We start from the raw sequence: 16,518 nt of genomic DNA on the forward strand, positions 1-16,518 counted from the left end.
CATCCATCCAAACACTTGTCATAACTGAAGTTTACTTTCCAATTAAAAAAAAAAATCAAGGGCCTAAATCACAAAAAATATGCAGACCATCTCAAAGTTCCATTTCTTGGTATTCTTTAGGCTACTAAGAGGCGTGTTCTGCTTTACATATAGCTCTTCTGTAAACCCTGTCACGCCTGTTCACATTTGCAAGTCTAATGATAGTGTGAACACTCCTCAAGGGATCTCACTTTTTTTTACAACATGAATAGAACGTGTTGGGGGGGGGGGGGGGTATTTATCACATAGAATATATAGAACCATCTTCCACTCCACATAAAGTGAAGTACTTCATGCCAGTGTTTGAATGAATGGGAAAACAAGTTTTCACATATGTCCCACATGGCTATTATGGACAACAAGCAAATGCCCCAACATATCAACGCTTTTACTCAGCTATATATTATAATATTATTATTCATATACAAAATATGCCGATAAATATAGAATGATATTGAATAATGTTTTTTGTGACGTTTGAAATTTAACGGCAGAAGCGCAGTTTCTGGATAATGAGCACTGGTTTCCTAACATTGTAAATCATGACTACTACTGTTCTCTATTACCGCCACGAAAACACAGTTATAGAACCGATTCGTTAAAATATGCTACTACGTTCATGTTAATTTAAGTTTAATTTAGTCTACTGACAGTATTGCTTTAGTCCACACTATATTCATTGAAGTATCCTACCTTATTTCCTGTACACTCAAATTAAGCCCTACCTATACTTAAATGTATATATACGTACAAACATGTATTGATGATAGATAAACACTTATTTGCTTGAAAACGAAGATCATCACATAAACTGCAGGCTTTTGTAAAACACACTTCTAACGTTATTACATCACACTATTCCTGTTTGGGATAGATTTGAATTGCTTAATTTTTTCAACTTTTGTTTGAAAGCAAAGTCAGACTATTTATACACATAACGAATCATAGCCTGTGACAGATTTGAATTGTTTATTGTACTGTGTTTAAAAACAATCAGAATATCTATACACACATTATGATTTAAGCGATAACACAACAGCGTAACTCAAGTTCATATGCCTAGAAATGAGTTACGCTCAATCCAGTGCTCTCCGTTATCACCCAGACTATAAGGGCTAAAAACTACCATGGGAATGTAAGGTTTGGCTTCTTAAGATCCAACTGCCATTAAGAAGCTACTGTAGTAGCCCTCTGACATCACTAAGCACAGATCTGATCTACCTGAATGGCTACTAATTCCTTATTGTTGGATTCAAACTCAGACACGTGACACTGAACAGCTACAGTAGCTTCGTAATGGCAATTTGGCACTTGGTATAGAGAATGACTCTAAACCAGTGGTGTCTAACCTTTCTGGCTCAAAAACCACATTACCATGTCCAACATGCATCTGTCTATTTAACAGTTTGTTATGGGACATACCAAGTTGGACATCCCTGTTTCAAAGAAACCTACTTTCAGCATTCAAATTCAAAGTGGGATGACGTACACATCTATGCACGCGTAGTAAGAGGCGAGGAAGATGCGATTGGGTGGTGGGTGCAACTTTCCACAGGGAGAGGTACAAACTGATTGGGTGGGGGTGGGACGGAAGGGAACTTCCCTTATACACGGAACTACTTCCAGAGGTGGAGTGCACGTTTAATCAAAACAAATTATTTTACTATGTTAATGGTGGTTGGAGGGTCCTGTTTTGCCCCATTATATTCCACTAATTTTGCCTTTTTTTAGTGTTTGTGCATAATGCTAAATAGCTCATTAACATATGTTCTGCTATTAGCACGCGCATATTAAACAATAAGTGGTAATGCGCTCCCCATAACTTATAGTTTCGCGTCAGCAAAACATAAAGGGGTTTCTAACAAGTTTAGGTGTTTGTTTTTTTTTGGACATTTGCTCTTTCCTGCCGTAACTGCTCACTTCCATCTTTGCTCTGCTCCATTGTATGCCATAGCTTAAGTAAACTGTACAGATTCTTGTACGTACACTTTACTAGCTGTTATCGTAGATCTTTTTGTTCTACATAAGCACCGGCCTCTTTTTGGTTTTAAACGTCGCTCACGTGCAGCCCTATCACGCTTCTAGATGCTGACTACGGACCTCCCCTTAGTTATGAAAAAGAAGGCTGCTGCTCCTCGACGCCATTTTTAAAAGTATTTTATCTGTGTTAGGGATACTAATAGTTGTATATCAAGCTACAAACCTGCACATGGTAAGTTATTTCTTTATTTAATAAAAAAAATCCTTTACATGTTTTGTTGAAGGTTTATTTAGTTAAATATTTTATTATAATGCCTTGTGATTCTTGTTAGGTTATACTTTGTAGGACGCGCTAGTATAATGTGCATTACTCTTTTATAACAGTAAGAGTAGCAAAATGACAGACGCTGTGTCTATAATCGCAATTTAACTCCTGCGGTGTTTTGAACTTGATTGCATCATTTGTCTCAAGGCTGCAATTTTAGAGTGATATAAAACTGAAAGCTGTTACTACAAATATAAGCTAGGTAAATGCTCTTGTGTTGGGAACGTTGAATGTCAGAACTACTTTATTTTAAATTTGCCTGAAGTCTGTGGCTATACCTTAATGTCCGTAACAAACTTGCAAATAGTATGACAGGGTGCTTTTGTATGGGCTGTTTTTTTCACATTTTTATATTTTTTTAGAGAAACGGAATACTTCATTTTGTTGCTCGAAAATAAATAAATAAATACGGCGCCCTGCTAGAGCAAAACGCGCCCGCCGGTGTGATGGGCGCCCCAGGGGGGAGGTGCTCTACTTAACTTGACCATTCAAGTCTAGCAACGTCGTTAAGCTAGAGTTGAGCTTTGCGAGGTCACGGAGTTGAGGCCTCGCGACGTTTAATTTATAGGCGTGAAGCCGTGGCGTTCAGGCGTGGGTTTGGTTTGCATCGGATCAATATTGTGCGTATGTGTATGTTTGTATCACTTGCACTTGGTTTGGATTAACTGTGCTGACAGGGGCATTCTGAAGAATTCGGGAGGGTTAGGAGAAATGGTGCGATAGGTTAGCGTTTTTTTTTTCCTCCTTTAGCGATCAATCCAATGTCTTGTTTAATATTTATGGTTTCAGTTTGTGTAAAGCAACTTGGCATACTTAATGCCCTATAGCAGTTTGTTTTCATTGTTGATTAGAGCAGTGGCGTATTGTACATGATTATCAGACTGCTGGGGTTGGATGAATAAACTTTTGTCACTGAGCCTCTTGTGGTTTGCTTACTTTTTAAACGGGCATTGTGTGTGTGCAGGTATAATTGTTAGGGTAGTCTGTGGAGGAGAATGACGGGTTTATGCCTTTACTTAATCAGGTTTTGCAGTGCTAGTGTGATTTGTATGAAGCAGTTTGAAGTATGTTATCGTGTGGTTAGTATACATTTGTGAGTACTGAAATAGACTGCGTGTTACCCGTTATATGCATTGATAGGCACAGTAGATGTATATAATTGCTGGGTAAATTTATGGATTAGAATGAGTAGCTTCTGCCGTTGTTCTAACTTTGCAGGACTAATGTGGTTTTTATGTGAAACAGTTTGGAATAATTTGAAGTAACGAACATTTGATGTGCACAAGTAGAGTAGTTATTACTGGGGCTTTTAAAAGGAGTAAAATGGCTGTTACGTCTGACTTTATAGGACTGGCATGAGTTTGTGTAACAGCTTGGAATATTTTAATGTGTGGCACCTGTTTGAGTAGAACAAAAGTCAAATGCATTATTCTGTAGTATTTAAATTGTACTTAAGGCTGTAACATGATGGTTATTCATAGGTTGTTACTAGGCTGCACACCTCAAAACATTTTGGTCTTGACTATTATTGGGGGAGGTTCTATATGGAGGCATGTTGCTAGGGAGCTAACTACAAAATTTTTGAGGTAATACTGTTCTGTCAGTAAGGGTCGTGGGTATGTCTGACTGGGGTAAATTTATGATTTCCCATCTAGTTGTCAAGGTTTCATCTGAAGAGGGTCAGGGATGAACTCTCTACATTGATGGATGCCTGTTTCATTGGTGGCGATCCTTTGAGACACTTCTGTCAAACACATTCTGTTTGTCATAAGTAAAGCTCAGATCACAGGTTTTAATGTTTCTAGTGGTGTTTGTTTTGCGTATGTGCAACTGATCTATCTGGGTTGGGAATGAGAAAGCCTTGTAAGCCAGGCAAAGATCCCTTGTCAGCAGCCTGTGGGATACTGAGTACAGAGATAGAGCCTTTAAAGACAGTGTAGGATAATGGTATTCATGCCCTGAATTCTTAGTGAGAAATCTGTGTGTGTGATTAACTGTTGCAAGTGTCTCCACACACCCCGCCTTTTTAGTAATGGGTGCTAACCCTACATCTTAATATCTTTTAAAGCCTTTCAAGTAACATTACAGAAGACATTTAAACATAACATTATTTCTATTCTCTAATCTAACCTTTACTCTAAAATATGTAAATTTACAACACAAGTCATTCATCTCCCTATTGTATCCTTAACTCTCATACACACTCGCGTGTATGTACCCCCCCCCCCACTTACCTCTGACATTTCATACCAATAACATATCCATTGTTTGATCCATAATATCTTTTGTGGGTGGGGATGAAGAGGAATATTGTATAGACCTGTGGCAGCTGCAACTGATCATGGCCATTTGTCTTAACTTGGATGGATTACAGTTTAATCCCTGATGGTGTTATGCAGAAAGTGGCTACCTTTTTAAGGTGGGAGGAGTTGTGTATCATCACAAACATTTGTCTTCATTTGTTTTGCAATTGTATTTGGTCGTGTTTTAAGCTGTAAGTCTTTGATACAGCTCACGACTTCATTTAAATAATAAAAAGTGTGTCTGAGTATATATGCGTACATGATTTAATTTTTTCTTTTTGAGTGATTTTTGTTTAGGCCGTCATTTGATCAAAAGGTTGGAAAGAGCTCTAAAATGCAACTCTGAGCGTGGCTTCTAGGTGCCTAGTGGCCTGTAAAGCCCCCCCCCCCCAATCTGATTTTTAAGTAGTGTAGTTTTGGTCAGTTAAGGTTTGTTGAAAGGTTGCACAAAATAAAGTTGGAAAGCAAGTTTGGATTTCTTCCCTGCTAAATTCTCCTTGGGGCATCTAGGAAATCCCCATGAACTTAGTCCAGCTGTTTCCTCTGCAGTTAATCAGAAATGCAGGAAAAAACGGGAGTAAGACTGGCTGGGAGAAAAGGGAATTCAAGTGGCGTGGGTAGGCCAGGATTGCAGTAGGCGATAATCTTGTGATATGTTGGAGATTTGGATCCATTTTGCCATGGATGCCATTGACCTGAGGTCTGCCCTGAAGCTGATTATACAGGGAATAACATGACAATTTCCAGGTATGTGTTTTTCAGTTACTTAATATGGCATCTAATATTTTATCTACCTAAAAGCACCAACAATATTACCGAGTTGTAGCTGGCACTTCTAGTGCCTGGTACTCATCCTTGAAGTAGTTCTCCACCCCCCCCTCAGATGTTTGAATATTTTTGCATTTCAGTTTGTAGAGTACCACTTGCTACTTTTTGTACCAGTGGGCTGCCTACGTTACATACCCACCTCTCTTTGCTCCTCAACTGAAGAGCAAAAAAAACTTTTGCTTTGTTAGGCAGGGGGATTATCCCCTTTATCTCGGACTAATCTTGGAATTGTATTGTTGAGGCTTATTTTTAGGGGAGGGTGAAATATCCTTTCTCCACTACACACAGGGATTTCTACATTACTAGATGTGGCTTTATTGTGTCTGTGTGGATGGGGAACGAGCCCAGAAGCTATCCCTCTATGGCATATGCAGGGACAAATATACTTTGGGAATAATGAAATGCATCTTGAATGAGCCTGAAACACCCCTCAGCAAATAGTTAATTGTCTAATGCTGCATTACTATGACCGTTCTTGCACTGGTTCATGGACCGTCAAAAAACTGGACTGGAGAAGGTAGAATCTGGTATTGTTAGGTTTGATTTAAAAGCCTAACAGGAGTCTAGAGCTGTAGCTGACGTAACCTAGCTTTACCCCCCTCAGCTTCAAGTGAAGATCAAAAAAAAAAAGGGCTTTGGGTTTTGTTGTAGAAAGCCAGTTGATAAACATAAGTCTTACTACAGCAGCCATATTCACAAGCCTCAGTTTTTCACGTGAAAAGCGCAAAGAAAAAAACGTCTGTGTTAGCATAAATGTTATGCCCCTTCTGTAGCTGCATTTTTGGTGCAGAAAAGATTAAAATGCAGGGACTGTTCATGCCACTTAACACTTTGTGCTTGGGGCAGCTGCTCTTTTGCCCCACCCTTGCATTATGTTACTAGTGTGGTATGTCCCGTTTTGTACAACCTGCTAGAAAGCATATCCCATGTTTACAGGGCGTCCACTTCATATTTAAGGTTATGATTGTAATTGATTTGAGGGCTTCATAAATATCTGCTGATTTCACCAGATCTAAACATAGTGAAAGTTTTGAAACACAAAAAGAATAAATCTAAGGTAATTTCCATGCTTAGTTTAGCAGAAGCATATCTGCCGAGCAGGAATGGAAACTAAACCAGAGTTGGGCAAAAATCACGCAGCAACTGAATATGCCAAAAACGAGAGAATATAAGGAGGATTGGATTAGAAGGCAAGAAATATGGAAAAGGCACAAGTATAGTTGCAGGTATAGAAAACTCCTGAAACAATGTTATGTTGATAAGGATCTGGAACAGGAATTGTTAAGGAGAAGTGAATTTAAACCAGAATATGAAATGTTTAACATTAGCTGCCCAGGATAGTGGACTAAGTGCGCAGTGGTTTACAAAGTCCATTGAGCATGTGGGAGAAACAAACAAATGCAGGTACTGTAAAACAGAACTGGAAACAGTTGCACGTTGCTTGCTGGATGTGATGTACTAATGGCAAAGGGCATATACACTGAAAGGCATTATTAATGTGGAAATACTATTGCACTGGGGATTGTCCAAACATGTTAGTGTCTTATGTTCAGAGAGACAGTCCTAAAATACCAGGATTTGCGGGCTGAAACAAGGAAAACATAGGATACTCTGACAGTTCAATAGTAGGAGCAGTGGGCCTCATAAAAAGAAAAGTTTATAGTTTTATTAAGATAATGCTGCTTGTACAATTAACTCCATATGAATTACAGGAGTTGTCAATGCTGGGCACATTAAGGGTGTTGCAAAGAGCATTTTTAAGTTCAAAGACTGCAACAGTATTAATTTCACAAACTTCATACTTTGACTCCATTCCTGCCATGGTGTTAGAAACCCTACACATTTGGAGAAATTAAGCTAGATTTAATTAGTGAATTTCATTTTTTTCTAAACTGAGTTTAGAAATGGAATAATCTGAGGAGAAATGCTTAATATAGATAAATGGATTACAGAAAGCCGATAATACAGTGTTAGAAGTTTGGTAAAACAAATGAACAGGATGATCGAAACTAAGTCATAGGATATGAAAGAAGTAAATAGAATACATTACTGTGCAGCTAAGTTAACAGATTAGTCTTGCCACAAAAACACAGGCCAGTAAGTGAAGGGAAGAAGTAAAATACCATCATGAAAATGTTCATAGGTTCATACTAGGCTATCTGCCCTAGGGCATTTATAAGCCTAGCCAGCGTGTGTTTGGCTTTCGCCACCCATTTTAAATTAATTTTGCTATGCCCTTTTTCGAGGTTAGTATACGGTGCCTCTGTCTAACAGTGACACAGAAGTGAAACCCGGGGTAAACCTACGATCTCCCATCCACTCATCAAGATTCCTCTTGAAGAGAGTCAATGAGGGACTCTGCCTTACATGGACTGGGATTTTATTCCAGAGTGAAGGGAGACTCTGGGTTATGAATCTGTCCCTCCAGCATGTCCTATTTATTTCAGTGCTGAGGTTCAAGTCTCTCGAGCGCGTAGCTCAATGGGATTTGGATTTTCTGAGGTGCAGCATGTCCATTAATTCCGGGTTGGACATGGCTTTATATGTCGGGCACAGATCGCCTTAGAGCAGGTGGTATGCCACTGAGTAGAGCTGGAGTTTCTTTAACCGGGCAGCATATGGCATCTGTTTGAGCCCTTTGATTTTCTTGGTGAGGTACTTTTGGGGTCTTTCAGTTGCTGCAGGTGTCTGGTAAGGTACATCCCAAAACGGGCATTGTACTCAATTATGGGCCAGATGAGGGATGAGTAGAGCGGCACAGTGACCTCCCCTGATCTTGATGTGAATCCCTTCATGATTAGGTGGGCTATATAAAATGTTTTTCTAACCACTTTGGCCACGTGGTTGTCAAATGAGAGATTGCTATCAACTTGGGTCCCCAATTACTTCTGTACTTAATGGATTACCACCTATGTGGTAATTTGTGGGCACTTTGTTTTTGCCAAAGGGGATGACTATACACTTTTTGGCGTTTAGCTTGAGGCCATGGCTCTGGCACCAGTTGTCTGTTTCTATGAGGCCCTTTTGGAGGATGCTTGTCGGCTGGAGAGTCTATTATGGTGCCCAGTTTGCAGTCATCTGCAAACTTGGTCAGCCACAGTCCTTCCGTGTTGGCCTGTACCTCTGAGAAATAAATACCGAACGAGAGGTCCCAGGACTGAGCCTTGTGGGATGCCACTTGTAACTGGTTTTGGAGTCTGACATGGCTCCTGCAATTCTAACCATGTGGGTTCTGTCCTTGAGCCAGTTTGTAACCCATCTAGTGACATAGGGGTTTATATTTAAGCTGGTGAGCTCATCTATAATGCCAGAGTGGGATATTGTAGCAAAGGCTTTTGCGAGGTCCAGGTAGGCTGTGTGGACCACCTTCCCCTAGTCAGTGGCCTTGGTGACTATTTCAAAGAAGTCGACCAGGTTTAAGAGGCAGGATCTGCCCTTAAAGCCGAACTGGGTAGGATCCAGTGTCTGTAGGTCCATAGCTTTGCAGACCAAGCTAGTCAGGCTTATGGGGCGATAGTTTCCAGGATCCGTTGAGGCACCACCTTTGTGGAGAGGGACCACTGTTGCTGTACGCCACTCTTTTGGTACATATCCTGTAGTAAGACTGAGATTGAACAGTAGTTTTATGTTTGGGTTTAGCTCTTCTTGGAGTTCATGTAGGACGCAGCCCGGGACACTGTCTGGTCCCATTGATGCTGTGTTTTTTGCTTTGGAGAGGGCGGCTCTTACCTGAGCATCTGAGATGTCGGGGGGGGGGGGGGCAGCACTCTGGGATAGATATTTGCCCTTTTGGTGGGGAGGGGGGGGGGTTTGTGCTGAGCCTGTCTGCTAGGATGTTAGCAATGTCTGTGGGTTCGGTGTGTATTTTGTCATTTTGGACTAATTCTGAGCATATCTGGGAATTCCCACCCAGGTTCCTAACATAACTAAAGAAAGCCTTGTGATGATATCCTTGTTGTCCTGTGCAATTTTTCTCTCAAAGCTGGCCTTGATTTTGAGTGCCCGTAGTTTTTTGCTAATACTGATCAGAGATGCCTTCCCTTTTTGGGATTTTGCTGCATCATGTAGTAGCTTTCTCCTTCTATTGTATAGTTTATGGCTGGGGTCCACCAGACAGGACGTCTGCCTTTGGAGGATTGGGTCTTGGTTTTATTTGGGATTGCATGATCCATGCATTCCTGAAGGTGTTCATAGAATGCGTTTATGAAGGATTCTGTGGTCTGGGCCGTATTTTCCACAGGCCCGGGGGCTTTGAAGCATTCCACCTTGGTTTTGAGTGTGAAATTTGCTTTAGAGAAGTTTTTCACTGGCAGGGGGTGGGGTCGGGATGTGAATATCCAGTGAGATTAGTTTTATGGTCTGATCTTACCAGTGAGGGATACACTTCTGTTCTGGAGCATAGAGTCCCCATGTTGGTGATGATCAGGTCCAGTATGTTTTCCCCTCTTGTGGGAGTGGTAAGTTGTTCCATAGCATTTCAGTTTATAAATTCTAGGAACCTTGGGGCTAGGGTGTTGGAGCTAGAGTAATGCTCCCAGTCTGAGTAGTTGAAGTCGCCCAATATAATTGTGTTTGGAGAGACCTTCTTCATATTTTCCAGTGCTCTCAGGAAGGCCGAATGGGGTTCCTGGGTTTGGGAGGGTGGTCTGTAGCAGGCTATAAACTGGAAGGCAGTTTTACCCACTGTTAGTTGCACATGGATAGTCTCTGATGCTTCGTGCTGTGCCACCAACCTGGAGGTGTGGGTATCTGACGAATATTGATACTCCCCCCTCCTTTTGTGGTTCGGTCCAAGTTTTGGGGCCGAAAAGCATGGTATGAGGTATAACCTGGTAGTGCTGGGGTGCGCTCGGGAGCCTTGAACCAGGTTTCTGTTAATGCACAGATATCTATGTTCTCCATGCTAAGGAGAGTTTAGAGTGTGTGCATCTTGAGGTTTAGACTTCTGGCATTGAGTAGCATTGCTCTTAGTTTCTTATCCCTTGTGATACCTATGGAGGTGGGTTTGTCTTTTGAGCCTTGCCTAAAAAAGGCACTATGGGGGTAGCAAGAGCCTTTGCCAATATCCGAAAGCCCAGGGGTGACGGGTGCAAGCCGTCCCTAGCGAAGCATCGTGGCTTGTCGAGCATGTCATCCCAGGCTGACAGGCATTGGATCCCCTTTGAATGACACCAATGCTTAAGCTAATTGTTGAAATTGATCATCTTGTCTTCATATTGTGGCATCATTCTTGGTGAGGGTAAGATGCTACTCAAGGTCAGGGTCATACCGGCCTGGGCTACATGCTCAGAGAGCTCCTCTGTCCCTTTTCATGTAGTCCAGGGAGGTACGTCTCAGGTCATTCACACCAGCATGGACAATGACTGAGTCATATTTGTACTTGCCTTGGAGTGACCCAAGTGCTTGTGTTTTGTGGGGGATCCTAGCGCCTGACAGGCAGCTCACCGTGACTTTCTCCTTGTTCAGCCTGTATGTTGATTGGAGAAAACTATAAATCAAGACAAGAAGTGTCACTGTTGGAGTATAGAAGAGGAAACCAATGAAAATACTTAGATTGACGTAATAAATAACAGGCCAGGATCTGTCATCCTCTTCCAAATAATAAACTAAAGATTAAAGATGTCAACATAGACAAGAAAATGTGGTTTAACCTTCTTGATCCCAATACTATTCTGGTCCCGTCTTGCACATTTTCTTCAGGTCTCTCAAGCCAACACCTTAATAAAGTATCCCACTGCTTTGCCATTAAACAGCTCTCCCTCCTGGCTAGAACGGTTCCACTGTTTCACAACTAATAACCACACACAGACTCGTCTACAGACCTGAACAATATCCTGCATTAAGCAAGTTAATACAAAAATAAAACCCAACCGCAGCTCTCTGCTTGACTAGCTACTACTTTTTGTATCTTCCTCTAAAGGTTATGCAGGTGACACCTTGTACTCCAGCAGTGTATCCAGACTGCAGAACAGTTTGCCCACACAGTTAGGAATTGCCGCAACAAAGTCTTAACTCAAAGTACATTTCTTGGACGTCTGGTTATGCCATGTTAGATCAGTATTCCTAAACCTACTATCGATCCTATTTACTTTTTTCCACTACTACCTGTGCTATGAATGTAGTGTACTCCCCTTTGCACTCTGCCAGTAATAAGCTTTATCTATATCTATCGTATATCTTCTGCAGGGCCTGTACTATTTCTGTACTCCTTTACTGCACTGTGCTTGTCTTCTACCATGAGCAGTACATTCATTTGTACACTCATACCTGTGACCCTCTAGCTACCATAAATCCTATAAAAATATTTATTTTCTGGATTTTGAAGTCCCTCATACTACCCTTGTATACTAAACTTGCTCATTATGCACTTTCAGAAAATCAGACACTTGTGGGGTTAGGATTGTTGCCTATTGTAAAACTGCAGTAAAATTAAACTATTGATTTTTGGGACGGTTGTGCATTTTGTATCTTTCGTATATTGTTTCTTGCTTGTCTTTTCTGATCATTGTACTTGCAGTTCTAGATAAGTAGTTTTTGTGGTGTCTATATTACATCGTCTAACTTCAAAAAGTTCGAACGATGTAATATCGAACCTAAACGTCTGAAACTTGAAAATAGCAAAGTCACGGCACATCAATTTTTTTTTTCTTTTTCCCCCAGAAAAAAAATCGGTGAGCCATTTTTGGGGCTTTGCAATTTCCTCCACTGTTGTGCGATCTCGGAGTTGGTATATTTAAGTAGGGGGGGTGTGAGGGCAAAGCCCTCCAATTTGGTTTGTTTTAGATTGCATCCCCCCCCCTCCCTGGGAAAACAGTCGCTGTTTGTGTTTGCTGTTTTAATGTTTCAGACATTGAGATTCAATATTGCGTCCGAACTTTTTGAAGTTCGATGTAATATAGACCCGTTTTTGTATTGGATGTACATTTACAGTCCATCTTAATTTGTGCATGATTTATCTTGTTTGTATATTGGAGCTTTCTTCTTGGGTCTTAACTGAAAGGGGGTTACTACTTTGACCTATTTGAACTATCCCAATAAATAGCTTCTGTTTACCAGGAAAGTCTGACTGAGCACTGTTCTTTTTCATCAGAGTCCCAGGGAGAAAAGCTCAGTTATACTGACATCATAGACATGATTTACACTGTTTCATTATTTACAGTTTCATTCATGAGCAACAGTTCCATTATTCAGTTGTCCTCGACATCTGTTTACATCATTTATAGTTAAAGCTGCGTGGGTTGCATGTGGATCTTAAAGTTCAGGGTATGCAGTGCAGTATCCATATGCATAGGTTGAAAGGTTTTATACAAGAATGTTACTGTAATGACTTGGTTAAAATCTAGGACACAGGAAGATGAGAGTATCCCAAGGAAAGGAAGGATAATGGTGTATTAGTCTTCTTAACGCAAAGACTTACTATTATCAGTTTAACCAGTGGTTGTGCTGAGCCACTTATCGGATGTTCTTCAGCTGGCATTGTCTTTCAGGCTGCAGACTGTTAAGAGGAAGATGCTCCACCTGTTGGCAATGCACTGTGAATACAAGTATCCTGCAGTGTTAGACTTGGTTATGGAGAGTAGTGATTTCATTGGAAAGATCTCTTAGAGGTGCAAGGTTGAACGATGGAGTGAAATAGATGGGGTATTTTTCAGAGTTGTGCAATAGTTTGAAGGTTGTAATAAAGTACAATAGAGAATTTAGACACCTTTTATTTTAGAGAGGCAATGATATGATCTGTATTGTTTGGCAGTGAATTTGGCTACTTTATTGTAGTTTGGTTGCTCGGCAGTTGAGATTGATTAGGATAAGATGGGCATAGAACTGGGTGGGAAGCAGAACAGTGGTTTTGTCTGTCAGTCAGTAAGGTAGTCGCTTAATCTATACGGGCAGTCTAGCTTTTGGTGTTGGCCTTTATTGCTTGCTGAAGGTGGAGAGCAATTTCATATGGTTATCTGTAATTACACTTAGTTTGGTATGTAAATACTAGTGTACATTGGTCTTGTTGGATCCATCCAGAACACCTTTTACCCTGTTTTTGCACATGGGATTGGGATGTCACCTCAACAGTAACAGTCTAGAGCTAGGGCTCACCTATGATAGTGTCCAGTCCACCTACTGTGCATCTTTGGATTGTGGCAATAAACCAGAGCACCCAGTGAAAACCCATGGGAGCACATGGTGGGTTTGCAGACTATGCACTGAAAACTTGTTAGCAGAGAATCAAACCTGAGACCTCTTGCTGTGAGGCGACAATGATAGAGAAGTTAAACAGTAGTGGTCCTGTGATGTAGAAAAGAGGGAAATTATCTTGCCATTTCACTACTTGAGACCTATTAGTGGAGTAACTAAGAAACCAGTTAAGTGATGAGGGTGATGGCCCATGGGAAGAGTTAGAATTTGATTGGCTGGCTGTGTTAAATGCCTTGGATAGATCCATAAATAAGGCTGAGCTTAGACCTGGATTGCTATTTTGACTTGTATCATTGAACCTTATAGCAGTGGTTGTACTGTGATTGGGTCTGAAACCATGCTGTGAGGGAGAGGGGAGGTTGTGAGAAGAAATAAATGCAAGTTGAGAGTGAATATTGTGCGAGAATGGCGAGTGGTCTATAGTTTGTGAGGTCAGTTGATGAGCTGCCTTTATGCATTGGGGTTTTGTTTCATTTTTTCCCCATGTGGTGGGGACACATATTTCTTGGAAAGAAGATTTTATTAACCTTGTATATCCTGTCTTGATTCTGTCTGCTTATATTCGAGGTGGAAATTGGTAAGGGGTAATGGTTGTTTTGGATATTTTTTTTTTTTTTGTAGCTGTTACTGGAGTGAGTCTGAAGGTCTGTTGTGGCATTAGTTATTTGAGGTGGATGGCTGTATTTGTAGTTTTGTTTGTAGGAGTGATGCTACTGTATTTTTATAGACTGTGAAGCAGTACTTTGGGAGTTACTGGATGGGAATGAGCTGGGTTGGGTTGATTTTCCAGAATTGAGCAATACATTTTATTCAGAAGTTTCTGGGTTGTTGTAAGCTTTGTTTGACTTGTTTTGATGTATTACTTGATCTGGTTTCTTTCCAGCTTATGTTGTTGCAGAGATGATTTTATTTGTAGCATTGACTTCCAGGGTTTATTTCAAGTTGCATGCATTTTTTTCTTGTACTCTATGGACTCTGCTGTGGCAGGAATTTACTAGCCATATTGTCAGTAAATATGAATCTCTGAAGTATGGGAGGAAAACACAGGGCTGGGAACATCTACAGTGCTGAACCATTTGAACATGTCATATTTGTTTAGGCAGAAAAGCACAAAAATAAGCAGCCATAATAAGATCTTTCTATTATTGTAACTGCAAACCTGAAATTAACAAGAGTCTTGGCAAGGGGGTGTCACTATCCCAATGTGGGGTTCATTCAAGGGAAGTGAATTTGCAGATTTGCAGATGTTATAGACTTGTGGCATAACCTGAATTTTGACATTGTCCGCTTTTGAATTTTGACATTGTCCGCTTTTCATGCCAAAACATAAATTTGCAAAATTGCAGTTCTGAGTAGCCCAATTCTGTTATGCAGCATCTCATGCCAGCTGATATTTTTACATTGTTAAAATGTGGAAAATCAGGTTTTGTTTGTGCCACTTTTTTTTTTACTTTAGTGGCCCATCTGTTTCAAAGCTCATCTGTAACAGTATCAAGTCAGCAAAAACATTTTGTAAACTAGTGTAATTCCCTTTATAAAACTCAGTTGTATTACGTACTTTATTTATTGACATTTGTTAACCGGGTTTGTCCAACTGGGCTTACGGCCCATTTTCAGTGGAGACCCGAGGAGAAAAGCTCCAGTAGTACATTTTTAAACAATATTGATATAAGTTATAGCAAAAAGATTCAGATATGTTGGGTTACATGCATAAAGTTTAAAGTTGCATTAAAATAATCTACGTAACATAATTTTAAATTGATATAGTTCAATAGGCCAACAGTAGAATTTTTTTTGTATAAAATGATGCAGATGCATAGTGGACGCATTGGAGAGAGAGGTGTAATGATGTACTAAGTATGGTCCTTTTGAGGGTACATAAAGGGAAGGAAGACTAGGTGGGGTATGGCAAGGGCAGGTTCTGCAATTGAGAAAATAAGCTTTTAGTTCATTTTTGAAGTGTGAGGTTGGGAGATTGAACGTAAGTCAAGGGGAAGTTTGTTCCAAGCATGGGCAAGGGAGTGTTTGTAGAGTAGTTTGCCTACTGACCTTTTTGGGTGGTAGATATCAAGTAATTGTTGGTTAGAAGTATGGAGGGTCCGGTATGGGATGTAGATGGAGACTAAGGAAGATAGATATGGACAGAAGGAGGTTTTGTAAAGAATGGAGTGGAGCATATGAAATTGATAGGAATTGGGGAAGTTCAATCCATTGAAGAGCGTGTAAAGAAATGCAGTGGTGTGAGTTGTATGGGGAGTTGGTAATGAATCTGACTATTTAATGGCAAGTCTGTTGGAGTTTGTTTAGAGTGGAGGCCTGGATATTGGTAAGAACTGGGGCAGTGTATAAGTGGGCGGGGAGGAGGAGTGCCTGGCCCAGGTTTGAACTAGATTCAGGGGTTAGGAATTTTTTGTTCATATATAGCAGACCTAGTTTCTGTTTGTTTTTTTTTTTTTAAATACATTGGAGTATGTGCAGGTTGAACTTTAGTTTGTCATCGATAATGACCCCTAGGAGTTTAGTGTGGGTATCAGATTGGATAGTTGTATTGTTAGAAGTTTTAATAAAAAAAGGTTTTGTGATGAGAACGGGTAAGGAAAAGTAGGAGTTTGGTCTTTTTGGGATTTAGGATCAGTAGGTTGTGAGAGCCATTGTTCACTGGATAGTAGGGCTTGTTGGGTCAGGGAGTGTAGTTAAGGAATGTTTGAAATGAATACTGTGGAGTCATCGGCATACTGAATAAGGGAGGATATTTTGCATGAGGTGTAAAGATCATTGGTGAAGATGTTAAACAAAAGGGGTCCCAAGATGGAGCCTTGGGAGTCACCAGTGGAGATGGGGAAGGAAAGGTGA

At 40.5% G+C, this 16,518-nt stretch overlaps 1 protein-coding gene across 2 annotated transcripts in view; it reads left to right on the plus strand.

Annotated features, from left to right (window-relative positions):
- Positions 1 to 1,693: 1,693 nt before the first annotated feature.
- Positions 1,694 to 16,518, plus strand: part of LOC122790695 (zinc fingers and homeoboxes protein 3-like) — a 628,294-nt gene continuing 613,469 nt past the window's right edge. For both annotated transcript variants that reach the window (XM_044058235.1, XM_044058236.1), the window contains exon 1: positions 1,694 to 2,251. The gene's annotated coding sequence lies outside the window, so the exon portion shown is untranslated. The remainder of the gene's footprint in view (positions 2,252 to 16,518) is intronic.

Source organism: Protopterus annectens, chromosome 16.part0 (genome assembly GCF_019279795.1).
Source record: "Protopterus annectens isolate FY-2018-M chromosome 16.part0, PAN1.0, whole genome shotgun sequence".
Classification (NCBI taxonomy): domain Eukaryota; kingdom Metazoa; phylum Chordata; order Ceratodontiformes; family Protopteridae; genus Protopterus; species Protopterus annectens.